General features: G+C 44.1%; 1 long non-coding RNA gene across 2 annotated transcripts in view; it reads left to right on the top strand.

Annotated features, from left to right (window-relative positions):
• The window catches only part of LOC116353612 (uncharacterized), a 206,662-nt gene that overhangs the window by 170,913 nt on the left and 9,781 nt on the right, over positions 1 to 25,968 (top strand). For both annotated transcript variants that reach the window (XR_004203076.1, XR_004203077.1), the window contains one exon: positions 8,442 to 8,503. This is a non-coding gene — a long non-coding RNA (uncharacterized LOC116353612). The remainder of the gene's footprint in view (positions 1 to 8,441; positions 8,504 to 25,968) is intronic.

A 25,968-nucleotide genomic window follows, 5' to 3' on the forward strand; every position in this document is an offset into this window, starting at 1 on the left:
TTTTCTCTTTTTCTCCCTCTCTCCCTTTCTACCTGCACTTCGGTTTACTGGAAAATAAGCCTTCTGTGGAGATGAGGAAAAGCGATGGATGGTGTTCCCATCTGATTAGTTAGTCAGTGTAAATCAGTCTAAAAGCCCTTCCCCCCCCCCCCTTACCACTACCTCCACCACCACCACTTTCACTACCAGTAGTAGTAATGGTAGTAGGGTTGCATCCTAAAAGGCACCCTATTCTCTATTTAGTGCACTACTTTGGGGCCCTGTTCAAAAGTGGTGCACTACATAGGGAATAGGGTGCCCTTTAGGATGCAGCCACAAGTAGTACTAAAACCCCTGCTTCCGGGTTGAAAGGGGAGCCTGATGGACCAGGGAACTTACAAACGAGAGGGATATGTAGAGGAGACTAGCGGGGTGTGAGGGGGGAAAGGGTTGGACTGGACTTCTCTAAGGGGTTGGGGGCTGGAGGGGGTAGAGGTGTGTGTGTGTGAGGCACACAGGCAGGCAGGGAGGCGTAGCCCACCCTCCCATCCCCCTGTCTGTCTGCCTTCGGTGGGCGCGGCGCTCTAAAGCGGAGCCCCTTCTCTTCACACGGGGGTGTTTGATTTTGATATTCAGGCCTGAGTAATTAATCACAGAGGAGCAGGATGAGCTTTGTTTGGTTTGATTGAGAGGCCTGGGGCTGAAGGGGAGAGAGAAAGAAAGCGAGAGCGCTGGTGCTCAGGGAAGGAGGGATGTGATTGAGGAGGATAGGTAGAGGGGTGAGGATGCTGGGGTAAGAGGGCTAGAGTTGGGTGTTTTTGTAGACCGTTTGAGTAGGAGTGTGTGGGGGGGCTATGCCTCCGAGCCCTGCTCTAAGGAAGATTTTCTCTGCCAGCGAGTAACCGTCTCATTTACTCTTAATAACGGTAACCTCCAACCTCACACACACACACAAAACGTATTTTCCTGTGTGTCTCTCTCTAATACATGCGTACACATACATCTTTCTCCCTCACACACACATTGTGTCTTTTTATGCCTGCGTCAAAATAACACAGGTGTTTGAAGGTATTCAAGGTAACAGTGTCTTCCTCGCAGGTAAACCAGAATAAGAACAGACTGATTTGAATACCTAGAATCAACTTCCTCTGCTTACGACACCGTTTAAAAAAAATGTAAAAGTCATAACCAACGCTGTTTATTGTTCGCCATAATTAAATGCTTAAGAGAAATCGATGCGCCGATGCACAACGTTTGAGTGGGCCGCCGCATCTTTCTCAGGCAATTCATCAGCGATGTTGACTCGGTTCCTTCTTCACTCAGGCGATTTCCCCCCAATAATGAAGATGTGAGCAGAAATGAAAAAAGATAGAGCCGAGTACGGCAGGGCTATCAATATGGACTGTAAATTAATTACGATTCTGTTGCAGCGCATCATTTATTTCAAAGCATTTAGCGTCTCCGATGAGCCATTGGGCTTTATTGCTATCTTACTAGTTGATGAGTGAGCGGTGTAAAATTGAGTCTCCAATAACATTACACTTAATGAGTTTAAACTTTTCCAAAACCGAGGAGAGAGAGAAGAACACTGCACTAGCGAACTAATATGAAATGAATGTGGGTGTACTGTGTTTGTTTGTGAATGCATACAGTATGTGGAAGTAGAGCGAACAGGTCTTTGTGTGACTGCAAATGGATGGACTAGGGGTTTGTTTAGGTGTGTGTGTTCGCGCTCGCTTGATGCAGGCCATAAGTTCTGCCTTCTCCCTGTGACTCCTCGTCTGCCGTCTTTGTTTCGTAATTGCCGTAGACAAAACGTCCGTCACACTCGTACAACGGCTACTTAAACTCAACGTTCTGCCTCTTTAGCACAGTGACTTAGCTTGAAATGGCCGCTAACGTCCCTAATCCTTCCAAGTTACCACCTCCCTTCCATCACCACTAGCCCCTGAGTGAGACAGACAGGAGGGTAAGTGAGAAAGTGAGACAGAGAAGAGAAGTGGGGGGAAAAAAGACTGAAAGAAGAGAGACAGTGAAGAGAAGTGGGGGGAAAAAGACTGAAAGAAGTGAGACAGTGAAGAGTGATTTATTTTCTGTTTCTGCTTGTTTGTCTGTCTCCCCCCTCCAGCCCTTCACTTGGTTCTCTTATCCTTCTGCTTTACACACTCTCTCCCTGTTTCTGCTTGTTTGTCTGTCTCCCCCCTCCAGCCCTTCACTTGGTTCTCTTATCCTTATCCTATCCTCCAAGGTGGCATAGCAGTTCAGACGTCTTTTGTCCTCGTCTTGTCGTGTCCTGTATATATATATATTTACAACTTTTTCACATACATTTTATTTTTATTTTCCATCAACTCATCTTCAAAACACTCTCCTGCAACCCGCCTCACCAATGTATATTTATAAAAAAGTATTATTTACCTCAGATCTGTAATCCTCCAAGAAGCTAGCCAGAAACTCCAGGAGGCTGGCCTGAAACTAGCCAGTAGCTAATCCAGAAGCTAGTTCAGAAGCTAGTTGGCTCCTTTACTGGCAAGTCGTTGGTGTTCAGCTAACCACGGTTTGTGGTCATCGGCTATCCTTTGGCTCGAAAGTCTATCGCCAGTTCTGTACGGCGCAGCGCGGCTCGGAGCGGAGCATACCGGACCAATTTTTCTCTCCATGTCCCTGGATTTCGACTGCTCTCTGGACATTCATGCCCGGATCTCACAGCTAGCTAGCTGCTATCCGTGTGACTATCGGCCTTCGTCGATTCCGGAGCAAACATCAATTGTTCCGGAGCTAGCAAGCTCCGTCAATCACTCCTGAGTTCCATCAATCGCACCTGGGCTGCAGTCGCCTATCCGGACCCGTTTTGCTGCCTTCGCGGAGCCCCACCGGGCCTTCACAACTGGACTGCCGACGTTATCTACCCGAAGGAGTTATTCGGCTGGCTCCTCCGTCGCGACGTTACCTGAACGCCCATCTGCGGCCTGCTAACCGTTAGCTGTCTTACCGGCTGCTATCTGAATAGACAACCGGACAATTTTTTTTATTTTTTTATTTTATTATTTTTATTATTATAATTATGTTTTCTTCTTGGGCCTCTATAACTATATCTATTGTTTTTATTTTTGTTGTTGTGTGATTTGGATTGATCCCCTCTACCACACGGAACCCCACTAATCTACTGATGGAGCGCAGGAGGTGGCTAACAACAGACCTCCATCCTATGCTAGCTTGCTACCGATGCCCTGGCTAGCTGTCTAAATCACCAACCAACCTCTCCACTCACCGGACCCTTTTGATCACTCGACTAAGCATGCCTCTCCTTAATGTCAATATGTCTTGTCCATTTCTGTTCTGGTTAGTGTTTATTGGCTTATTTCACTGTAGAGCCTCTAGTCCTGCTCACTATACCTTATCCAACCTATTAGTTCCACCACCCACACATGCAATGACATCTCCTGGTTTCAACGATGTTTCTAGAGACAATATCTCTCTCTTCATCACTCAATACCTAGGTTTACCTCCACTGTATTCACATCCTACCATACATTTGTCTGTACATTATACCTTGATGCTATTTTATCGCCCCCAGAAACCTCCTTTTACTCTATGTTCCAGACGTTCTAGACGACCAATTCTCATAGCTTTTAGCCGTACCCTTATTCTACTCCTCCTATGTTCCTCTGGCGATGTAGAGGTGAATCCAGGCCCTGCAGTGCCTAGCTCCACTCCTATTCCCCAGGCGCTCTCTTTTGACGACATCTGTAACCGTAATAGCCTTGGTTTCATGCATGTTAACATTAGAAGCCTCCTCCCTAAGTTTGTTCTATTCACTGCTTTAGCACACTCTGCCAACCAGGATGTTCTAGCTGTGTCTGAATCCTGGCTTAGGAAGACCACCAAAAACTCAGACATTTTAATTCCAAACTACAACATTTTCAGACAAGATAGAACTGCCAAAGGGGGCGGTGTTGCAATCTACTGCAAAGATAGCCTGCAGAGTTCTGTCCTACTATCCAGGTCTGTACCCAAACAATTTGAACTTCTACTTTCTAAAAATCCACCTCTCTAAAAACAAGTCTCTCACCGTTGCCGCCTGCTATAGACCACCCTCTGCCCCCAGCTGTGCTCTGGACACCATATGTGAACTGATTGCCCCCCATCTATCTTCAGAGTTCGTGCTGCTAGGCGACCTAAACTGGAACATGCTTAACACCCCAGCCATCCTACAATCTAAACTTGATGCCCTCAATCTCACACAAATAATCAATGAACCTACCAGGTACCTCCCCAAAACCTTAAACACGGGCACCCTCATAGATATCATCCTAACCAACTTCCCCTCTAAATACACCTCTGCTGTCTTCAACCAAGATCTCAGCGATCACTGCCTCATTGCCTGCATCCGTAATGGGTCAGCGGTCAAACGACCTCCACTCATCACTGTAAAACGCTCCCTGAAACACTTCTGCGAGCAGGCCTTTCTAATCGACCTGGCCGGGGTATCCTGGAAGGATATTGATCTCATCCCGTCAGTAGAGGATGCCTGGATATTTTTTTTAAATGCCTTCCTAACCATCTTAAATAAACATGCCCCATTTAAGAAATTTAGAACCAGGAACAGATATAGCCCTTGGTTCTCCCCAGACCTGACTGCCCTTAACCAACACAAAAACATCCTATGGCGTTCTGCATTAGCATCGAACAGCCCCCGTGATATGCAGCTGTTCAGGGAAGCTAGAAATCATTATACACAGGCAGTTAGAAAAGCCAAGGCTAGCTTTTTCAAGCAGAAATTTGCTTCCTGCAACACTAACTCAAAAAAGTTCTGGGACACTGTAAAGTCCATGGAGAATAAGAACACCTCATCCCAGCTGCCCACTGCACTGAAGATAGGAAACACTGTCACCACTGATAAATCCACCATAATTGAGAATTTCAATAAGCATTTTTCTACGGCTGGCCATGCTTTCCACCTGGCTACTCCTACCCCGGACAACAGCACTGCACCCCCAAACAGCAACTCGCCCAAGCCTTCCCCATTTCTCCTTCTCCCAAATCCATTCAGCTGATGTTCTGAAAGAGCTGCAAAATCTGGACCCCTACAAATCAGCCGGGCTAGACAATCTGGACCCTTTCTTTCTAAAATTATCTGCCGAAATTGTTGCCACCCCTATTACTAGCCTGTTCAACCTCTCTTTCGTGTCGTCTGAGATTCCCAAAGATTGGAAAGCAGCTGCGGTCATCCCCCTCTTCAAAGGGGGGGACACTCTTGACCCAAACTGCTACAGACCTATATCTATCCTACCGTGCCTTTCTAAGGTCTTCGAAAGCCAAGTCAACAAACAGATTACCGACCATTTCGAATCTCACCATACCTTCTCTGCTATGCAATCCGGTTTCAGAGCTGGTCATGGGTGCACCTCAGCCACGCTCAAGGTCCTAAACGATATCTTAACCGCCATCGATAAGAAACATTACTGTGCAGCCGTATTCATTGATCTGGCCAAGGCTTTCGACTCTGTCAATCACCATATCCTCATCGGCAGACTCGACAGCCTTGGTTTCTCAAATGATTGCCTCGCCTGGTTCACCAACTACTTCTCTGATAGAGTTCAGTGTGTCAAATCGGAGGGTCTGCTGTCCGGACCTCTGGCAGTCTCTATGGGGGTGCCACAGGGTTCAATTCTTGGACCGACTCTCTTCTCCGTATACATCAATGAGGTCGCTCTTGCTGCTGGTGAGTCCCTGATCCACCTCTACGCAGACGACACCATTCTGTATACTTCCGGCCCTTCTTTGGACACTGTGTTAACAACCCTCCAGGCAAGCTTCAATGCCATACAACTCTCCTTCCGTGGCCTCCAATTGCTCTTAAATACAAGTAAAACTAAATGCATGCTCTTCAACCGATCGCTACCTGCACCTACCCGCCTGTCCAACATCACTACTCTGGACGGCTCTGACTTAGAATACGTGGACAACTACAAATACTTAGGTGTCTGGTTAGACTGTAAACTCTCCTTCCAGACCCATATCAAACATCTCCAATCCAAAGTTAAATCTAGAATTGGCTTCCTATTTCGCAACAAAGCATCCTTCACTCATGCTGCCAAACATACCCTTGTAAAACTGACCATCCTACCAATCCTCGACTTTGGCGATGTCATTTACAAAATAGCCTCCAATACCCTACTCAACAAATTGGATGCAGTCTATCACAGTGCAATCCGTTTTATCACCAAAGCCCCATATACTACCCACCATTGCGACCTGTACGCTCTCGTTGGCTGGCCCTCGCTTCATACTCGTCGCCAAACCCACTGGCTCCATGTCATCTACAAGACCCTGCTAGGTAAAGTCCCCCCTTATCTCAGCTCGCTGGTCACCATAGCATCTCCCACCTGTAGCACACGCTCCAGCAGGTATATCTCTCTAGTCACCCCCAAAACCAATTCTTTCTTTGGCCGCCTCTCCTTCCAGTTCTCTGCTGCCAATGACTGGAACGAACTACAAAAATCTCTGAAACTGGAAACACTTATCTCCCTCACTAGCTTTAAGCACCAACTGTCAGAGCAGCTCACAGATTACTGCACCTGTACATAGCCCACCTATAATTTAGCCCAAACAACTACCTCTTTCCCAACTGTATTTAATTTTAATTAATTTATTTATTTTGCTCCTTTGCACCCCATTATTTTTATTTCTACTTTGCACATTCTTCCATTGCAAAACTACCATTCCAGTATTTTACTTGCTATATTGTATTTACTTTGCCATCATGGCCTTTTTTGCCTTTACCTCCCTTCTCACGTCATTTGCTCACATTGTATATAGACTTGTTTATACTGCATTATTGACTGTATGTTTGTTTTTACTTCATGTGTAACTCTGTGTCGTTTTATCTGTCGAACTGCTTTGCTTTATCTTGGCCAGGTCGCAATTGTAAATGAGAACTTGTTCTCAACTTGCCTACCTGGTTAAATAAAGGTAAATAAATAAATAAATAAATAATCCTTCTGCTTTACACACTCTCTCCCTGTTTCTGTTTCTCTCTCTCTCTCCCCCGCCCTCCCTTCCTCCCTCGCTCTCCATCTCTCCAGTATACTGCTCGGGGCGATAGCACAAAATCAAACTGTTTATCCATCTCTCATCTCCGCGCTGCCTCCAGGGGATCCTGCCCCCACAAACAATGAAAGTCGGTCCTCACAACGGCGCCAGATCCTATTTAATTACATCAATAAGGAGCGCTACTGGAAAAACATTAATACAACCTTAGTACATCCTTACCTCGCCACTGTTATATATCCAACACACTGGTAATGTACAGTCGTAAACAACAGCATACACGCGGCCAGATATACGCCATATAAATAGATATATGGGGAATATCTGTAGGGTGTATAGGGATCATTATTGGAGGTATATTTCTTTGTCTATTAGGGACTCCAGTTCATCGTTGCCTTCCTGGCAATTCTGTGATGGGGACTTTGATTAAATTAGGTCATAATAAAACAAAGTGTTGGGGACGGCAGAAGTCTTTCACTTCATTTACGCTTCATTCCGCCTTGGCTGGAAGGGCCGAGGAGAAGAGAGAAGGGGATGAGAATTGCGGGCTCTGTTGAAATACAATTGTGATTATATGTGTAATTGCAGCTCGAGGGGCCTCGGGGCCCAAAGAGCTATGTAGTGACGCCGGGTCTATGTTTCATTCAAATCATCATCGAGGAACGGAGAGAGAGCGACAGAGAGAGAGAGAGAATAATACCAGAAAAAATGCCATGAAGGCCCTGGCTTCTGCATCCGATCCCGCCCTCCTCCTCCTCTCCTCTGGCTGGATTAGCCGCAGCTCGTTAGCGCACTAAAATGTAATAATGCAAACATCAGGTGGAATTGGGCCGGCTCACATTATCAGCTTACAAGATGGATGGTGTGCATGGAGAGCCACACAAGGGGGCCGGAGGGGCGTGGGGGCTGCAATTTAGATTCAATATACTAGCAAACCAAGAGGCCCCCCAGATCTGATTTATCTCTTATGCTACGGCCAGTCGCTGTTTCTGAGCTGATTTCCTATTACTGCTCTGAGAGAACAATTCATTGGGATAATGTGCAGGGTAAAAGCAGGGCCTGGGTGGCCCTCGAGACAGTAAGAAACCAGATCGGGGCGATAGGTTAATAGGTTTAAGAGGAACGATAAGCAATTAAATCTAATGCCCGAGTTCAGTTATTAAATTCAAGAGTAAGATATTAAACTTAGAGAGAGGTGTGTTCTTCAATGTAAGACTAAGCTAGCTAGGTCTCTATATTAAAAGTGAGAGAGGTTATCGTGTTAAGGGGTTTATCGGGTTAGGGAACAACGGAGAAAACACTCCTCCTTGATACAGATTAACTGCCCAGCGACGTGTGCTGGTTATGTTGTTCGATAAAGAAATGTGCTATTTGTTCTGCTCATGAGGGTGTCTCTCTCTCCTTTCCAGCCATAACAGATGAGGTACTGAAAGCCAAGAAGAGGAAGGACGAGGAGGCCAAGAAGATGAAGGTGAGCCTGGTCCATGTCATCAATTTAGTAGTGGAGGTGGTACTATAGGTGGACTGTGTAGCATAATGTACTACAGTACCCATAATGCTTTGTGTAACATCAATACATACTGGTGGTCTGCAGCTGAGTGGTGGTGATGGATGGACTGGCAGGTAGACAGGCGGATGGGCTGGCAGACAGTAATAAAGACCGGCACACAATTGACCAGCGAGCAATTGCCAAACTTCTTTAGACATGAGTTACAGTGCCACAGTTCAGAAAGTGTTCACACCTTTTTCCACATTTTGTTACAAAGTGGGATTAAAATGTATTTAATTGTCACTTTTTGGTCAACGATCTACACAAAATCTACACTGTAATGTCAAAGTGAATGAAAAATTATAAAATCTGTAAAAATAAAATAAAAAGTAGAACCATGAAAAATGAAACACTAATATCTTGATTAGATAAGTATTCTACCCCCTGAGTCAGTACATGTTTAGAATCACCCTTGGCACTGATTACAGCTGTGAGTCCTTCTGGTTAAGTCTCTAAGAGCTTTCCACACCTGGATTGTGCAACATTTGCCATTTTTATTATGTTTTAACTTATTCTGATCTTTGCTAAACCATTTTCAGGTCTTGCCATATATTTTCATGCAGATGTAAGTTGAAACTGTAACTCAGCCACTTGGGAACATTCACTGTCTTCTTGATAAGCAACTCCAATGTAGATTTTGCCTTGTGTTTTAGTTTATTGTCCTGCTGAAAGGTGAATGAATCTCCCAGTGTCTAGAGGAAAGCAGACTGAACCAGGTTTTCCTCTAGGATTTTTCTTGTGCTCAACTCCATTCTGTTTATTTTCTATCCTGAAAAACTCCCCAGTCCTTAACGATTATAAGGCTACTCATAACATGATGCAGCCACCACTATGCTTGAAATTATGGAGCGTGGTACTCAGTAATGTCACTGTTTTAAAATCACAATTGACCTCATGGTGAAACCCTGAGCGGTTTCACCATGAGATGCTGAAAGAGCTTGACCATTCCAAAGCATCTGGCCTTAACAGCATTCCTGACAGATTTCTAAAGGATGCTGTGGTAATTATCACCCCCTGTGTAACTCACATTGTGAATCTGTCTATTGAATATATTAGATCATGGAAACTATCTGCATGTCTCAATCCTGTGTGCTTTATCGAAGGTCATGGATAAGATTATGTTCTAGGAGATTGACAGTTATATTTCCTTGCATAACCTATTCTATGAGCTCCAATCTGGCTTCAGGAAATCCCATTCCACTGACACCTGCCTACTATATCTGACAGACCACATAAGAAAGGAAGTAGATGGAGGGAAATTTTGTGGTATGGTTATGTTAGTTCTCCAAAAGGTGTTCGATACAGTGGATCGTGAGATTCTGTTAATCAAACTAAGAGCCATGGGCTTTAACAACTTAGCAGTAAAATGGGTCACCTCTTACCTGCAAGGAAGAAAACAGATGGTGGATGTGACCCTGTCTAAACCCCAAATCTTGAACTGCGGTGTACCCCAAGGGAGTTTGCTGGGTCCACTTTTACTTATATTGTATATAGATTATCTGAAATCTGCCTGTACATGTGACCTTTTCTTATATGCAGATGATTCTGCACTGTTGGTTTCCCACAAAGACAAAAATGTGGTTGTGGTTTAAATGTACCTTTATTTAACTAGGCAAGTCAGTTAAGAACAAATTTTTATTTTCAATGACGGCCTAGGAATAGTGGGTTAACTGCCTTGTTCAGGGGCAGAACTACAGATTTGTACCTTGGCAGCTCGGGGGTTCCAACTTGCAACCTTTCGGTTACTAGCCCAACGCTCTAACCACTAGGCTACCCTGCCGCCCCATTTCAGTAAATGGCTATATGACAATAAGCTGTCACTTCACCTTGGAAAACAGAGTCCATCTTGTTCGGGTCCAAATTCAAACTGAGGAAATCCACATATTTTAAGGTGGTAGTAGGTGACATAGTAATCGCAGCAAAAGACTGTTAAGTATCTTGGATGTGTGCTAGATAACCATCTGACAGGGGAGAGCATGGCACAAAATGTTATCGCCAAAGTGAACCATAAAATTAGGTTCCTGGCTAGAACCTCCAAATATCTGGATAAGAATGCAATGGGGACATTGGCAGGGGCTCTTGTTCAGTGCCACTTCGACTATGCATGCTCTTCCTGGTACAATAGTGCCCTCAGGATATAAAAAAATACATTTGCAGACATCTCAGAACAAATTAGTCTGGATTATTCTTAAACTTCCAGCATTTACGCATCTTGACTATTCCCACTTTGAAAGTCTTAGATGGCTTAAAGTGGACGAGAGAGTTGCTCAGAAAAAATTGTGTCTTGTACATCAGATTGTCCACAATATAGTCCCCAGATACTTATGTAACTACGGGATAACCAGAACTATTCAACTAGAAGGAGGGACTTAGATTACATTTAGATTTAAAAGTGGTATGGGGAAACCTTGAAATGTAAAACCTCCATAGGTAGTTTCAAGTTCTCACTGAAACAATTGCTAAATAGTAGCATGTCTCAAAAGTGAGTGGTAAGATTAAAGTAGGTGGTGGAGAGGGAAATGCCCAGGATAGCATATGGTCTGCCTTTTTGGTGCCTGTGGTTTATTATAATGTGATTGTCTTGTGTGTATATTAGGGATTGATTGTTTATATATTAAGGGTATGTGAGACAAGGAAGATGTACCTGTCCATAGATGTTTATTAGGAACATTATCGGTTGCTGTGAAACAAACAAAAATGGTGTCTGTCATTGTCTGTTGTCATTACACTCGCTGCCTAACCTTGTTCTATTCCCCCTTTCCCTCTTCAAAAGGACCACAATGGAAATAAGCTGTTAAGCTTTATTGTGTTATCCTTGATGATTTTCTTAAATTGAATGTGGAGACGTCACCAGCTGGAGCCCCCTTATGTATGGATTTTTACAAATTGTCAAATCAATTCAATCAATCAATTCCTTGAACGGTTTCCTGAACTTATTTAGGCTCGCCATACAAAGGGCTGAAATACTTGACTCAAGACATTTAAACTTTTCATGTTTTATTTATTTTTTATTATACTGTACATAAATGCTCTGTAATTTAAGCTTTAAAACTGCAAAGTTCTCTCACACAATTCAAAAAAATCTCTGCCCCATAACATAATGTACGTAATTACAGGAAGTTAGCTTGAAAAATGCAAAATTTTCTCTCCGATGCGAAGAGGCAGATCTTTAAAATGTTTCTTCCCAGTGCCCGAGACTTGATTCGTCTGGCCAAGCATTGTATGCTATTTTTGTCTCACTCAAGTCGTATTCTGATTATAAGAGGGCCCCTGATGAATTTGCTATCACAAGAGGTCCCCGGCCCCAAAAAAGTTTGAAAAACCTTGACATAGTGAATAGGGTGCCATTTGGGAAGCATTTCGACAGACATTCTCAAATAAAGTCAGGAGCCATTTGCTTATGGAGCTACAGAAAGTGCTAGCAGTATTAAAAGGCTTCAGATGAAATTAAGTCAGTGACATCCTGAAATAAATGAGAAAATGTCAGGGTCGTCAGGGTGCAGGTGGGGATGGCTTTGTGTGTGTGCGTGTTTGTGCTTCCGTCCGTGTAAGTGTGTGTATGTGTGTGCGGACGTAGCTAGCATTGAATTCATTACATTTCGCACCTCTACCATGTCTTTGAGAAACAAAGCATTTCATAGCATTACACCACACACACATACTGAAAACTTCCAGATTGCTGAAGGTGTTCAGTGTCGTTATTGTCGAGTTGTGGTACATGCCATGTTACCAGTGTCTTTACTTGGCTATGTACTGCACCACATCCCTTCTGGAGAGTAATTCAAGGGGTTTGGTAACAGTAACACACACACACACACAGTGGGAAACTGTGCATGACCTTTAAAGTTTGGTGACCTTTTAGCCAAATGAAAGCCCGGCCATCAGAAATTAATTAGCCCTGCAAACCTACTCTGGTCTTTCCTCCGTTGGCAGCGAGGACATAAATTAAATCGCTCTCTGTTTCGCCCTCATTTTTTGGTCTGTCATTCTCTCCTTCTATTTTTCATTTCTCTTGCTGCTCCGGCCCTCTCTCCCCCTCCCCTTCTCTCTCTCTCTCTCCCCCTTCCCTCTCTCTTTCTCTCAGTGGAGACATTGGCAAAGTGTTGAGTAAGTGTGCGGCTCCAGGCTACGGTGCCGAGCTCCCAGTCAAGTAGGTTTCTTAAGCAGAGTTCACGCTGTAATCTCGCCTTTTTTGGAATCAATTGACTCCCCCCCCCCCCCCCCCCCCCCCAGCTCCAAGCCACTTTATTCCTCTCTCAAACTGTTCCTGTTTTATTAAGTAACGCGCTGTGCCTGCATAAGGCTGCGAGGCTTGGTTTTTTATTCCTGGTCCTCTTTGGGAGAGTGGACCGAAATAGTTGGGTGCAAAATGTCTCATCAAAGCGTCAAAGCGCCCTCGTCGACCCAACAGCTGCTTTGGCTCTGACCTCGAAGACAGTGAGCTGGCGTTACACGGTCTACTGGCACCCAGCCCCGCTTCTCAATGGGCCACTAAACAGAGGAGGTGGGCCCGATGCTTATTAAACGCTGGGTCACTGGGGTCTCCCATGCACTCCCGCAGGGGCTCCTACAGATCAGCCCCGACAAGAAAGTTACCGCTTGAACCGCTAAGAAGAACAAAATGAAACCAAACGAGAGAGGGAGGACAAGAACAGCCACCTACACTCCACTTCACAAATAGATTTACAAGTCCGACGGTATTGGTACTAATCGAAACCGTTCTCGATTCATGTGGAAGCTGTGATATGCACACTATTATTATATTATTATATTATTGCACACTGGCTGCCCCTGAGCAAAGTGGGTTTTATCAAGAGTACATCCGGATCTATACTTGGCCCCATGGTCATAATTTAACAAAGTATTCTCAACTTGAAAGGGCTGTTATTTTTTCATCTATCGAAGGGAAAATACTAGAGTTGGAAAATTAAAGAGAGAACCACTACGTATGTCTGCTGTATGTATTGCTGCCCTGACTTGTTGTTTTAGCTGAGGAGTGATGCCACACACTAACACCAGGGTTCAGGCCAATGTGGTGTGAGGGGAGGTGTAGGCCCCAGGTGTAGAAGGTTCCTCTATGCTCAGATGTAATGGCTGTGGTCCTCAACCCAGTGCTCACACACTCCAAAACATTGATGTATGTGAGTGAGTGAGTGAGTGAGTGAGTGAGTGAGTGAGTGAGTGAGTGAGTGAGTGAGTGAGTGAGTGAGTGAGTGAGTGAGTGAGTGAGTGAGTGAGTGAGTGAGTGAGTGGGTGGGTGGGTGGTTCCACAACACTAGCCTTCCTGATATGAAAAGGTGCAAATGAATCAGGTGTTGTGTGCATTGTGTGGCAGAGAGAGATCAAACCCGGGCTCATTAAGATTGTTAATTCCCCTTCTTTTCACGTGTATGGTTGTTGAGAGGAGCCCGTGGCAGAGGCTCTACCATCATGCAGTCAATATGGAAATGCATGTCAAATGCTTAATAACCTCAGCCATTCCCACACACAGCCATGCGACTTCAAAGCCAATACACCCAGAAGGCTGTCATCATCCTCGTTGGTGCATCTGAATCTTGTGTACGACTACATGATGTTGTAAAGGGTTGTATCCCTGCGCCTATGCTGATGGTATTTAGGTATTTAAGCCATATGCACCTCTCTCTGTCCCCATCACCCCAAACCGCTGGCAGATTGGAAGATCATATATTTTAATGAGACATGTAATAGCTTTTGAACCCATATCATTAGGAGGAATATATACTACGGGCTTGCTCTTTTGGCATTAAAACAAAATAACTGTTTCTTTAATTATGCTGTTTGTAGGATGGGTCACGGGTTGGGGTGTGTACCTGTCTGTGTGTGGCTGTGTTCTGGAATTAGATGGTGATTAAATATTCACCATATCTCCCTGACCCTGCAGCCATTAACACCTCATCACCATTTAACTAGCTCTGTTGTCAATCACCAGCCCCATCCTGAAGAGGAAAATGTCTGGACTTCATCTATGGCCTTGCTGAGTAGAACAGGAAAAAAAAGGAAGTAGCAAGGGAGGGAGTGGGAGAGAAAATGGACAAACCAAGAGATGCCTTTTCTTTTCCCCTTCTCCTATAGAGGAGAACAAGTACCCATATGGAGAAACTGGCAGACATTTCATGTTCTAAGCATAGCTGCAGTTAGAGTGCTGATTAGGGGTTAGCCTTGTCTCTGTCTCTGGTAGTAGGCCTATCTATCTGCATTCGCTTGCAATGTTTGAATTCATATTTTGTTGAAGTCCGCCAGTGTGATTATGCCCCATTTAATAATGTGTGATACCCTGATATGTTCCCTAGTCTACCATTCACATGTGCTATCATGCCTTACAATAAATGATGGGCTCCGTATTCTAATTCAAATTAATAAATAGGCTGCAGATAACAAGCTCTCGCAATCTTTATGTGCCTCAATTTGTATCTTTGGTGGTAATAAAATTTAAAAAATGGAAGTGAGAGGGGGGATTGGACATTGGACGCTTTAATATAATCTGCCTGCAAATTAAATCATTTGACCTCGAAAGCCTAACAATACAAACTCCTACCTGACTGCTGTTAAATATTTAGCACGCACCCTGTCATGAATACAAATGACGCGCAAATTAGAATCTACAGGCGTCTGACCCCGGTATCACACCCCGGGAGCGCGGGACTCGTGCTGCTTTAAATGTTTTAATTACCAGGCGGGCAGGAGGATCCTGCCACAGCACTTGAAGGACAAGCAGAGATATTCAGCACCTGGTAAACATCGGTGTTCATGTGTCGATTATCACCCTGCATGAAGTCTAATATGGGAGATGGCGCTGATGATGAGACACGGTGAATAACGTCAACGCGTTGTCATTGCCCTCGTCATTAGGCCTAATTCCATTTTGCTACAGTACGCTCTCCTATTGTGGCTTTATTTTCCTATATATCGAGGGTATCTCCTGGATGCTCCGAGAAAGCTGACTGTGTTTCTATTGTGCGCTCTGACAGAATATCATTCACAGTGATTTTGATCTAAGAAAATCTGGTTTGTATTGACCTGCTATCGATCCTGGGGTGGACTCATCACTTGTCGTTTAGTGGCAGTGCTCTGCGATGGATCCACTTATTTGTTGTGTTATTATGTTCACTGTCAATACAATAATGTCTTGAACATGTTGAGGAATATTGCACTGACAGTTAACCGGTTTTATAACTTATATTTGTTTCTTTGATTAAAACGGTGAATAAATACTGCCTTATTTGGAGAGAGAGGCCAATAAATTACGCATTTAGAGGCTACAGTAGATGTAAATGTTTGACATGCAGGCCTTACAGAAACAAACTCCTTTACAATGTCGTCGTCTATTAGCCTACTTAACTCCACCGATTTTTTTTTCTCCAAAATGATGTTTGATTTGGAGTTGAATTGGTGTCCACCAGTCGAGTCAATGTCCTTCTTTCTCCCCCCCCATTCAGGTTTGCTGTAAGGCTACCCCGCATTGAAATGATTAGTTATGCCTGGCTTGTAAGCAGTGAATCAGAGTTATGGACCCTGGGGAAATAAATTTGGCAGAAAATCAGTGTGAGAAGATTTAATTATCACGCGAGACCTTTTCCCTCAGCTGGCCCAGTGAACCCCAGAAACTCCCGCGCTGCTGCAGCCAAACGTGCGCGGGCGCCAGCCTTCTCCCAATTTGTTCCCGCGCACGGCGATAAGCCAAGCAATTACAGCTTTATTGATTTTTCATCACCGCAAAATTTAAAGTAGGCCCCCCCCCCCCCCCCCCCCCCCTCTTTGAAAAGCCACCGCGAGTGATTAAGTGAGGAACCCCTCCTCCATATCCATCCCTCATTCTGCGGTTCAGGGGAGAAGTGGAGCTGCGTGGCAAATTCTAATAACCCCGGGTCGACCCCTGTTGTTGTCGGATAATGGGATGCCACTGCTTGGCTCTCTCGCTATGGGACACCAGGGGACTCGACCAGACCAAACCAAACGTCAGTGCATGGAGGGGTATCTACCGAAATGTTTAACTTGAAAAAATGAAGCAGCCCGCCAACACCTGTAGCAGCATATTAGCCCACATTGTGCAGATATTTCGCGTGTGCCTCTGCAGTGCACACCACAGGTCAAGTGGACAGATGATTGACAGCACCCTTTCACCTCTGTTGATCACTAATCGTTTTACGGGTCACCCTTATCAATTAACCCTCTGTCTATGGAGTGATTGTACTGTACCTTCAGAATGTCACCAAAACCACAGGAAAAACATCTTGATGTTGATACTGCCTTTGTCACTGTTTTAGAAATGTATCCCTTGTTGTTGCTATTATTCAGACATCGAAAGTGAAATCATCTCAATTAAAGTCATCTGATTCATATAATAACATGTTTATAACAATAAACAGATTGATATTGATCGCTGCCCAGTAAAAGTATACAAGTTCATTATATTTCATAAGAATTTGAAATAATTGACTAGGTCACCCTTGTAATTAAGATCTTCATAAAAAATAAAATATATATATATATTAAACCTAAGAATGCCCTTGATTGTGATCTGAATGAGGTTTCATCTGACTATACAGTGCCTTCAGAAAGTATTCATACCAATTGACATATTCCACATTTTGTGTTACAGCCGGAATTCAAAATGGATTAAATATGTTATTTTCTCACCCATCTACACACAATAACCTATCATGACAAAGAGAAAACATGTTTTTAGAAATGTTAGCAAATGTATTGAAAATGAAATACAGAAATATCTCATTTACATAAGTATTCACACCCTTGAGTAAATGCATGTTAAAATCACCTTTGGCAGTGATTACAGTGGTGAGTCTTTCTGGGTCAGTCTCTAAGAGCGTTGCACACCTGGATCGTACAATATTTGCACATTATTTATACTTTTTTTTTATTCTTCAAGCTCTGTCAAGTTGATGGTTGACAGAGATTTTCAAGTCTTGCCGTAGATTTTCAAGCCCATTTATGTCAAAACTGTTAACTAGGTCACTCAGGAACATTCAAAGTCGTCTTGGTAAGCAACTCCAGTGTATATTTGGCCTTGTGTTTTTGGCACTTGTCCTGCCAAAAATGTGAATTTGTCTCCCAGTGTCTGTTGGAAAGCAGACAACCAGGTTTTCCTCTATTATTTTGACTGTGCTTAGCTCTAATTGATTTATTTTGATCCTAAAATACTCCCTAGTGCTTGCCGATTACAAGCATACCCATAACATTATTTATTTATTTTTAAACTTGAAATGATTCAGCCACGACCATGCTTGAAAATATGAAGAGTTGTACTCGGTGATGTGTTGGAATTGCCCGAAACATAACGCTTTGTATTCAGGACAAAAAGTTCATATCTTTGCCACATTTATTTGCAGTTTTACTTTAGTGACTTGTTGCAAACCTTGTCATTTCAGTTAGTATTGTGGAGTAACTACAATGTTGTTGATCCATCCTCAGTTCTCCTATCACAGCCATTAAACTCTGTAACTGTTTTAGAGTCACTGCTTTGTAATTCAGGACAAAAGGTTAATTGCTTTTTCATATTCTACGCAGTATTACTTCAGTGCCTTGTTGCAAACAGGATGCATGCTTTGGAATAATTTTTATTCTTTACAGGCTTCCTTCTTTTCGCTCTGTCATTTAGGTTCGCATTGTGTGGTAACTACAATGTTGTTGATCCATCCTCATTTTTCTCCTATCACAGCCATTAAACTCTGCAACTGTTTTAAAGTCACCATGGCGTAATCCCTGATCGTTTTCCTTCCTCTCCGACAACTGAGTTAGGAACGACACCTGTATCTTTGTAGTGACTTGGTGTATTGATACACCATCCAAAGTGTAATTAATATAACTTCACCATGTTCAAAGGGACATTCAACATCTGCTTTTTAATATATTTTTTTTACCCATTTACCAATATATACCCTTCTTTGAGAGGCATTGGATAACCTCCCTGGTCTTTGTGGTTGAATCTGTGTTTGAAATTCACTGCTCGACTGAGGGACCTTACAGATAATTGTATGTGTGGGGTACAGAGATGTGATAGTCATTCAAATATCCTGTTAAACACTATTATTGCACACAGAGTGAGTCCATGCAAGTTGTGTGACTTGTTAAGCAAGTTTTTACTCCTGGACTTATATAGGCTGGCCATAACAAAGGGGTTGAATACTTATTGACTCAAGACATTTCAGCGTTTCATTTTTAATGAATTTGTAAAAATTTCTAAAAAACATAATTCCACTTTGACATTATGCGGTATTGTGTGTCGGCGAGTGACACATCAATCTCTATTTACTCCATTTTTAAATTGAGGCTGTAAACACAACAAAATGTGGGGAAAGTAAAGGGGTGTGAATACTTTCTGAAGGCACTGTAAGTGTGTGTTGCCCGAGTGCTGTTGTATGGACCTATGGAGGACAGTGTGGTAGGGCTTGTCTATGTCTGGACAGGGTCACACTCACACTGAGCAGTATGCAGGCGCAGGATAGCCAGGCTCTCTCACACACACGCACGCGCATACACACTGCTCTGCTGGGGGATATCTCCCTGGGTGGCAGCCAGCCATGTGGTCCTCTAAAGTTTTTATGGTCAGACAGAGTTCATAAACAGGCCTGGAGGGGGGCTGTGTTTTCCAATCCTGTATAAAAGTGTTTGTAAATGTGTGTGTATAATATGTGTAGATGCTATTGCTCCGGTCAGGTTTCAAGGTGGGAAAGGGGTTTCCTGGGACAGGGTTAAAGTGTGTGTGTGTGTGGCTCATTCGCACCTAATCATGATGTAACTAGTGGTCCCAGACCAGGCTGAAGGGGCTGGGGGGACTGAGGGTGGTAGAGCAGACCACTACGGCTGGGATAGGGTGATACTGGGGGGACATGTAGAGGGGAAGGTTCACAGACAGCGCCTCGCAGGGCCAGAGCCACCCCCAGACCTGGCTATGGAGGGAAGGAGGGTGAGAATGAGCGACTGGGCTGATGTAATGTGTCCTGTCAGTTTTCTCCTCCGATTCGAAAGCAGAGAGAAGGGAACCACAGCTTTATGGTTGTCATTCCATCCAGGGGTTGTTTCACTTTAACTACGGAATATATTGAAGAGTTAGAGTTAGATTTCTGTAGTTTAAAAAAATCTGAAATGAAAATGGTGGAATCAAGAAAATTGAGGAAAACTGACTTTCAAACGACACACACATAGACAGACTAGTTAGTTGAGTATCATCTATATTCACAATATACTTAGGTTAACACTACACTTAGGTTGTTTAGGTAACTGTTTGGTCTACTGGGACACATACCTGCTTCAAATGAAAATTGTATTGTCCCTTATCAAGTGGTCATTTGAAAATGGACCCTTTTTACAACTGAAATAGACGCTCCTCTTTCCTAAAGCCCAGTTGCTTGAATGCCTATGAGGACACAGTGTTTTTCTGTGTTTCTGTCGTAAGTCCTTCTCCTTCAATAAGGTAAAGTCGGTAAGGTAAGGTGCCGGTAAGGTAATGTATTAAGTGTCTTTACCAGGCCCCCACCCAGACCCTTCACCATGTCCATGACATTTCGCTAGTTGAGACGGTCCAAAAGAGATCTTAAATCTGGCTACGTAGAACCAGCCAGAGCCTCCTTAGGTTTGGAGAGAGAGAGAGAGAGAGAGAGAGAGACAGGAAAACAGGGGTGCAAATAGAGAAAGGAGAAATCAATAATGGGGGGGGGGTGGATGTCAACAAGGCTGTAGGTCACCAGTGTGTGTGTATATGTGTATACGTGTGCTTGTGTTGTTTGTAAATCTCCCTTCCGTTTTCCTGGATTCTTGATTACATCATTTTCATTTTAAAGAGCGCGCTCCAATTAAGTAATTAGTTGCCCGGGTGTTTATTTAATTACGGACCTGCTCATAAAAGACATGCTGACCAGACCAGGACGAGAAAGTGGAGAGCACTGCACTTTTTCTTGCTCACTCACTCACTCACTCGCTCACTCACTCTCTCTAGCTCACTCACTCTCTCTAGCTCACGCACACGCACGCTAGCACACTTACACTCGAATGCACACACGCTAGCACATTTTTTCCATATACACACACACACACACACACACACACACACACTTGCGTACACACACACATACGTGCGCAAACACACTCACACACTAGCAGTGCACACATACCCACACAGTTCAAATCACTTTATCAATTAAATATACTGGTAAAATGTATCTTATTTCTCGTAAAGGATATTACCCCATGTTTCGATTAAAGCTGGACCGAGGTCGAAACATGCACTTGAATCACCCAGAATGCAAGATAATCATATTTGAACATTACAATAGGCATAATATTTTAGTATTGCACGCCCACATAATGCACAGGCACTAAAACACACTCGTACATACAGAGAGGGTCTGGTCTTGAGGACGTCACGGTTCAGGCTGTGAAAGCTTCACATTTTAGTGGCACGCCGTGATACAGCACAGACACTGGCTGTCTGCTGACACCCACTCACCCTACACACACACACACTCACCCTACACACACACACACGGACACACAGAGACACTGGCTGTCTGCTGACACCCACTCACCCTACACACACACATAGAAGGACACACACAGACACACCTGTCTTTAGTTAACCCACAGTGCTGTGTGTGCAGTCTGCTCCCCTCACCCTTCTATCCCACCCTCCTTATCCCCCCCCCCATCTAACACCCACCCACCTTGACAGTGCACTGGGCAGGGTAAGTGGACAGATCCAAGCCCACAAAACCCCACTCCCTTTCAGGGTAAATAGAAGGCTTATGGCTCAAGTATTAAGGTTGCGTCTTCAATAGCAGCCTATACCTTTTTAGTGCACTATCCATAGGGCTCTGGTAAAACTAAGTTCACTATAGGACATGGTGTCATTTGGTGATGCAGCCTGGGTGCACTGTAATGCGGTCTCTCGTGACTCTAGCACAGTTTTTTGTGTGTCGTGAAAAGAGGGCCTTTTTGGATTTGTATTTGGCTTCTTTGTTAACCAGATAAATAGAGGTTTTGCTGTCTGTCTCCATGTGCTGTTTCTGTCTATTTATATGTATGACAGTTGGGTTTTGTGTGGATCCCAGAAAGAGCAGCTATTGCTAAAGTCACAGCTAATAGGGAATTCACAATTAAACACATTGCATTATCAAATGCCCTCCACGCTATTCATACCATCAAAAAAAAAGCATAGAAATAAGAATGAATAGAATGGGCTTGGAAGCTCTAACCCTGGCAAATGACTGGTAAACTCATGGGTGCACACTCGCAATGGCTGCCTGGTGTTGTGATGCAATCATTTTCATGGTGTTTTGGAATGTTCTGTCAACTGATGCTGGGTTGCCATGGTAATGCAGAATGTTCATTCAAAAACTTATGTGGCTCATGTAATGTCAGTTGAGTTGACTCAACAAATCACAGCACAGATTAAAGGGTACACTTCCTGCTTTTACTTGCTGGCATGAGTACCCTCAAAATGGCTGCCAGTTACACCCACCATGCCAGCATTGACTTGAATGGAGACACCCTTTCTATTCATTATTTCTGTGCAAAAAAAAGTGTGTTTGTGTGTGTGTGTGTGCGCGCAACATGGCATCGTTCTCTATCTATCTGACCCCGCGGTCTATAGCCCTAACAGACTGCAGACAGGTGTGGAGTGTCACCCCACTGATTATAGGGGTTGATTGAGGAGGAGGAGGGGGGGGGGGTAGTGTCTGCCTGTCATTAGGCTCTGTGTTGGGGTAATTAATTAATTATTGGTCCCTTTATTGAGTGAAGAGTGGAGAGGATGCTTATCTCTCTAGGAGACGTCAGGGAGTCCAGGACGCACGAGGTGTCTGTCCTCAGCTGCTCTGACTAGGACGCTGCCCGTCAATATGGGGTCATGTACTCAGGGGAAAAACTTTGGGCACGGAGATCATCCATCCATCCAACCTTCATCCATCTGTCTATCCTTCAACCAACCATCCATCCATCTTAAACCCTTCTGAAAATGTAGGCTTCACATAAAAAAATCACTGAAGAGATGTGATTGTGTTAATATCAATGACATTTAGACACATTTGTGCTTCAGGTAAAACTCAGGGCTCTACGGTTGAGGAGAGGGCTGTCATAGACTTTCTTTGTTGCTGTTTAGTTTGAAGTATTGTGATACTTTAGGTTATCAGAGTGAGCATTGGGTTTAGTATTTACACGGAGGTCGGTGGTCATAATGGGTGTAGGTGGGACATTAGTGTTGTGACAGGTGACTTCAGGTGTCACACTGAAAATGACAGGGATCAAGGAGAGGGTGCACCCAGGGCAATTGACACATTGATAAGGATTTTAGGACCATGGGGACTCGGCACGCGTCGCTTTACGTATTTACTGGCCGCGTGTGTTTTGAGGAGGTAGGGATGCTTGGTTGATAAGGAGCTGTGTGTTTGTGTGTGTGTGTGTGGTCCCATGGGGGACCTTACAATGCGGCTGTGGCAGCGTCATTAGAACAGCTTGGCCACCTGCTGTGGTACTGGGCGGTCCCCTCCCTCTCTCGGACATCTGGCCCAGGCTGCCACTCTGTCCCCCTGGTGTGACCCCCAAAACCCCCTAGCAATAATGGCCAGCATGACGTGCTAGCATGCATAGCACAGCAGCACTGTACATTACAAGACTTAAACATCACACATCACAGAACAGCAGAATGTAGTACACCACCCAACGTCACTGCATGGCAGCATGCTCCGTCACATCACAGAACAGCAGAATGTAGTAACACCACCCAACGTCACTGCATGGCAGCATGCTCCGTCACATCACAGAACAGCAGAATGTAGTAACACCACCCAACGTCACTGCACGGAAGCATGCTCCGTCACATCACAGAACAGCAGAATGTAGCACACCACCCAACGTCACTGCACGGCAGCATGCTCCGTCACATCACAGAACAGCAGAATGTAGCACACCACCCAACGTCACTGCACGGGAGCATGCTCCGTCACATCACAGAACAGCAGTTCAACGTAAAACAGCACAGCTCAGCACAACGCAAGACGTAAGATGTCAGACAACACAGCACAGCAAAACATTACACATCACATAAAGAGCATAATAACCGCACAACATCACAATACAGCTCAGCCTAGCACATATCACAGCTCAACCCAACACATTATCTGATGCATTATTTCTATGTGGTTCATATAATGGTGGGTTGAGTCAACTGCTGTTGTTTACCCATCTGATCTTGTTTTCTTCTCTGTGTTACTTTTTTCTTTTTCTCTCCCATTTCTCTTGCTACCACTCTGCCCCCCACCCCACCCCCTCCCCTCTTTTTCCATCCAACTCCCTCTCCTCCCCTCATTGAGATCTCATTTGTCAAGGCCGGGAGCAGCAGACAGGCAGCAGGGTATTAGTTATGCAAATATTGACGTGCCGCTTTGGCCTGGTAGCTATCAATTGAAATCAGCAAATCGATGGGCCTAATAGCTCCTCATTACGCACTTGATGCATTTTCAGTGCTAGCATCGGAAGCTGTCAGCGCGCCATAATCAATGCAGTCCAAAACTATTACCGGACCACGGGGCCAGACACCTTTTTAATAACCCAGCCTTTGTTTCTGTTTTTGCTATTTCTCAGGGCTGGGATGGGATGGCTGGGGATGTGTGTTTTAAGATTTGCTGAGTGATCTGTGCCTTGTAGAGAGACACACTCATGCGCACACCAAGATAAATACCTGCTGGTAGCACTCGACACAGTCCTGTCCTTCGACCTCATAGCTTGGTTTTTGCTCTGACATGCACTGTCATACCTTTATATAGAGATTTACTACAGGTGGACTACAATCAAGTTGTCGAAACATCTCAAGGATGATCAGTGAAAACAGGATGCATCTGAGCTCAATTTCGAGTCTCATAGCAAAGGCTCTGAATACTTATGTAAATAAGGTATTTTTGTTTTTAATACTTAAAAAAAAAATCTAACAACCTCTTTTTTCTGATTTAGTCAATTTTAGAATAAGGCTGTAACATATCAACATGTGGAAAAAGTCAAGGGGTCTGAATAATTTCCGCATGCACTGTATGTCCTCATGTATAAACTCAGAGCTCAGGCAGAGCTGAGAATTGTACAGTTGACCTGGTTTTGCTTTATTTCAATAATCGGCCATTTGGTTGGAATGTGGATTTTGGGGTTAGCGATAACTTGACGTTTTCGGACTGAAAACATCAGTGTTCATCCAATGTGGTTTGAACGTATTCCCAGACCCAGTCATGTATTAAACAACACGTTTAGGCCTCAAGAAGAAGCACTTTGAGGCGTAAGGAAGTGCTACAGTATTTCAGTGTATAACTATCTCAATGCCCCCTGGCGCTGAATGAAACTAACCGTTTGATGCCAAGTGAACCCGTGTTCTGTGTACTTAGCTTTGCGTGGGGTTACGCAAACAACAAGGTAGGCCACAGGTAGGCCAAGACCCACCGGGGATCTACCAATAGGAACATAGCTGCTCCATTTGCTCTGTTACCTTGGCATCCTGGTAAGGAACATGGTAAACAGAGATGAGTTAAAGTGTGTGTGTGCGTGCGTGCGTGCGTGCGTATGTGTGTGTGTGTGTGTGTGTGTGTGTGTGTGTGTGTGTGTGTGTGTGTGTGTGTGTGTGTGTGTGTGTGTGTCTTTGTGCGTGCGTGCGCATCTGCGTGTTGGCGGGTGGTGGCAGGGATAAATCATTGGAGGCAAGGGTTATTGGAAATGCAGGGAGATGAAAGACTGAAGAAACCAGTAATTGCCTTAAAGATCAGACTACAAAGCATTACTTTGGATTTTACAAGGCCAGCCGGCAACAAAAGGGCTGGTAATTTATGAGCTCAGTGTAAAAAGAATAGCATAATTGCATTAAAAATTGATGATAATGAGCCCTAAAATGGGGAAGGTGGTTATTATGAAAGTTTGTATTTATCTTCCCCAGCTTGAATGATGGCTAGTGGCTTAATTAATGTCTTAATTTCTATAAATTAGCGGGCAAAAAAAAATCTAAGGCTAGACTATACCCTAAATTGAGCATTGAATTATACTTTAACTGCAGTGCTAAGAGGGAGGGTAAGGGGAGGCAGGGACGTGCTATGGACCAACAGGACCATGTAGGATCATGCCCTGCCGTAGCGCCAGCCATCCCTACTGCAGCCAGCTCAACTCTGTCCAATTACATCCGCCATGTCAACAGCAGTAAAATTTGCCCTTTTCTCCCCGCTCACATTTTTTATTTCTTATTTTAATGTCACCATTAGCGTGCTCTTTGCTTGCCTTTCGCAAATATAACACCAAAGCACCTTTGAAGGTACCTTTAATTTGTGACCGACCTCGAAACAACGTACAGTTCGTTTCCTTTATTTATTTGCTCGGCACAATGAGCG

The sequence above is a fragment of the Oncorhynchus kisutch genome, linkage group LG15 (genome assembly GCF_002021735.2).
Source record: "Oncorhynchus kisutch isolate 150728-3 linkage group LG15, Okis_V2, whole genome shotgun sequence".
Lineage (NCBI taxonomy): Eukaryota > Metazoa > Chordata > Actinopteri > Salmoniformes > Salmonidae > Oncorhynchus > Oncorhynchus kisutch.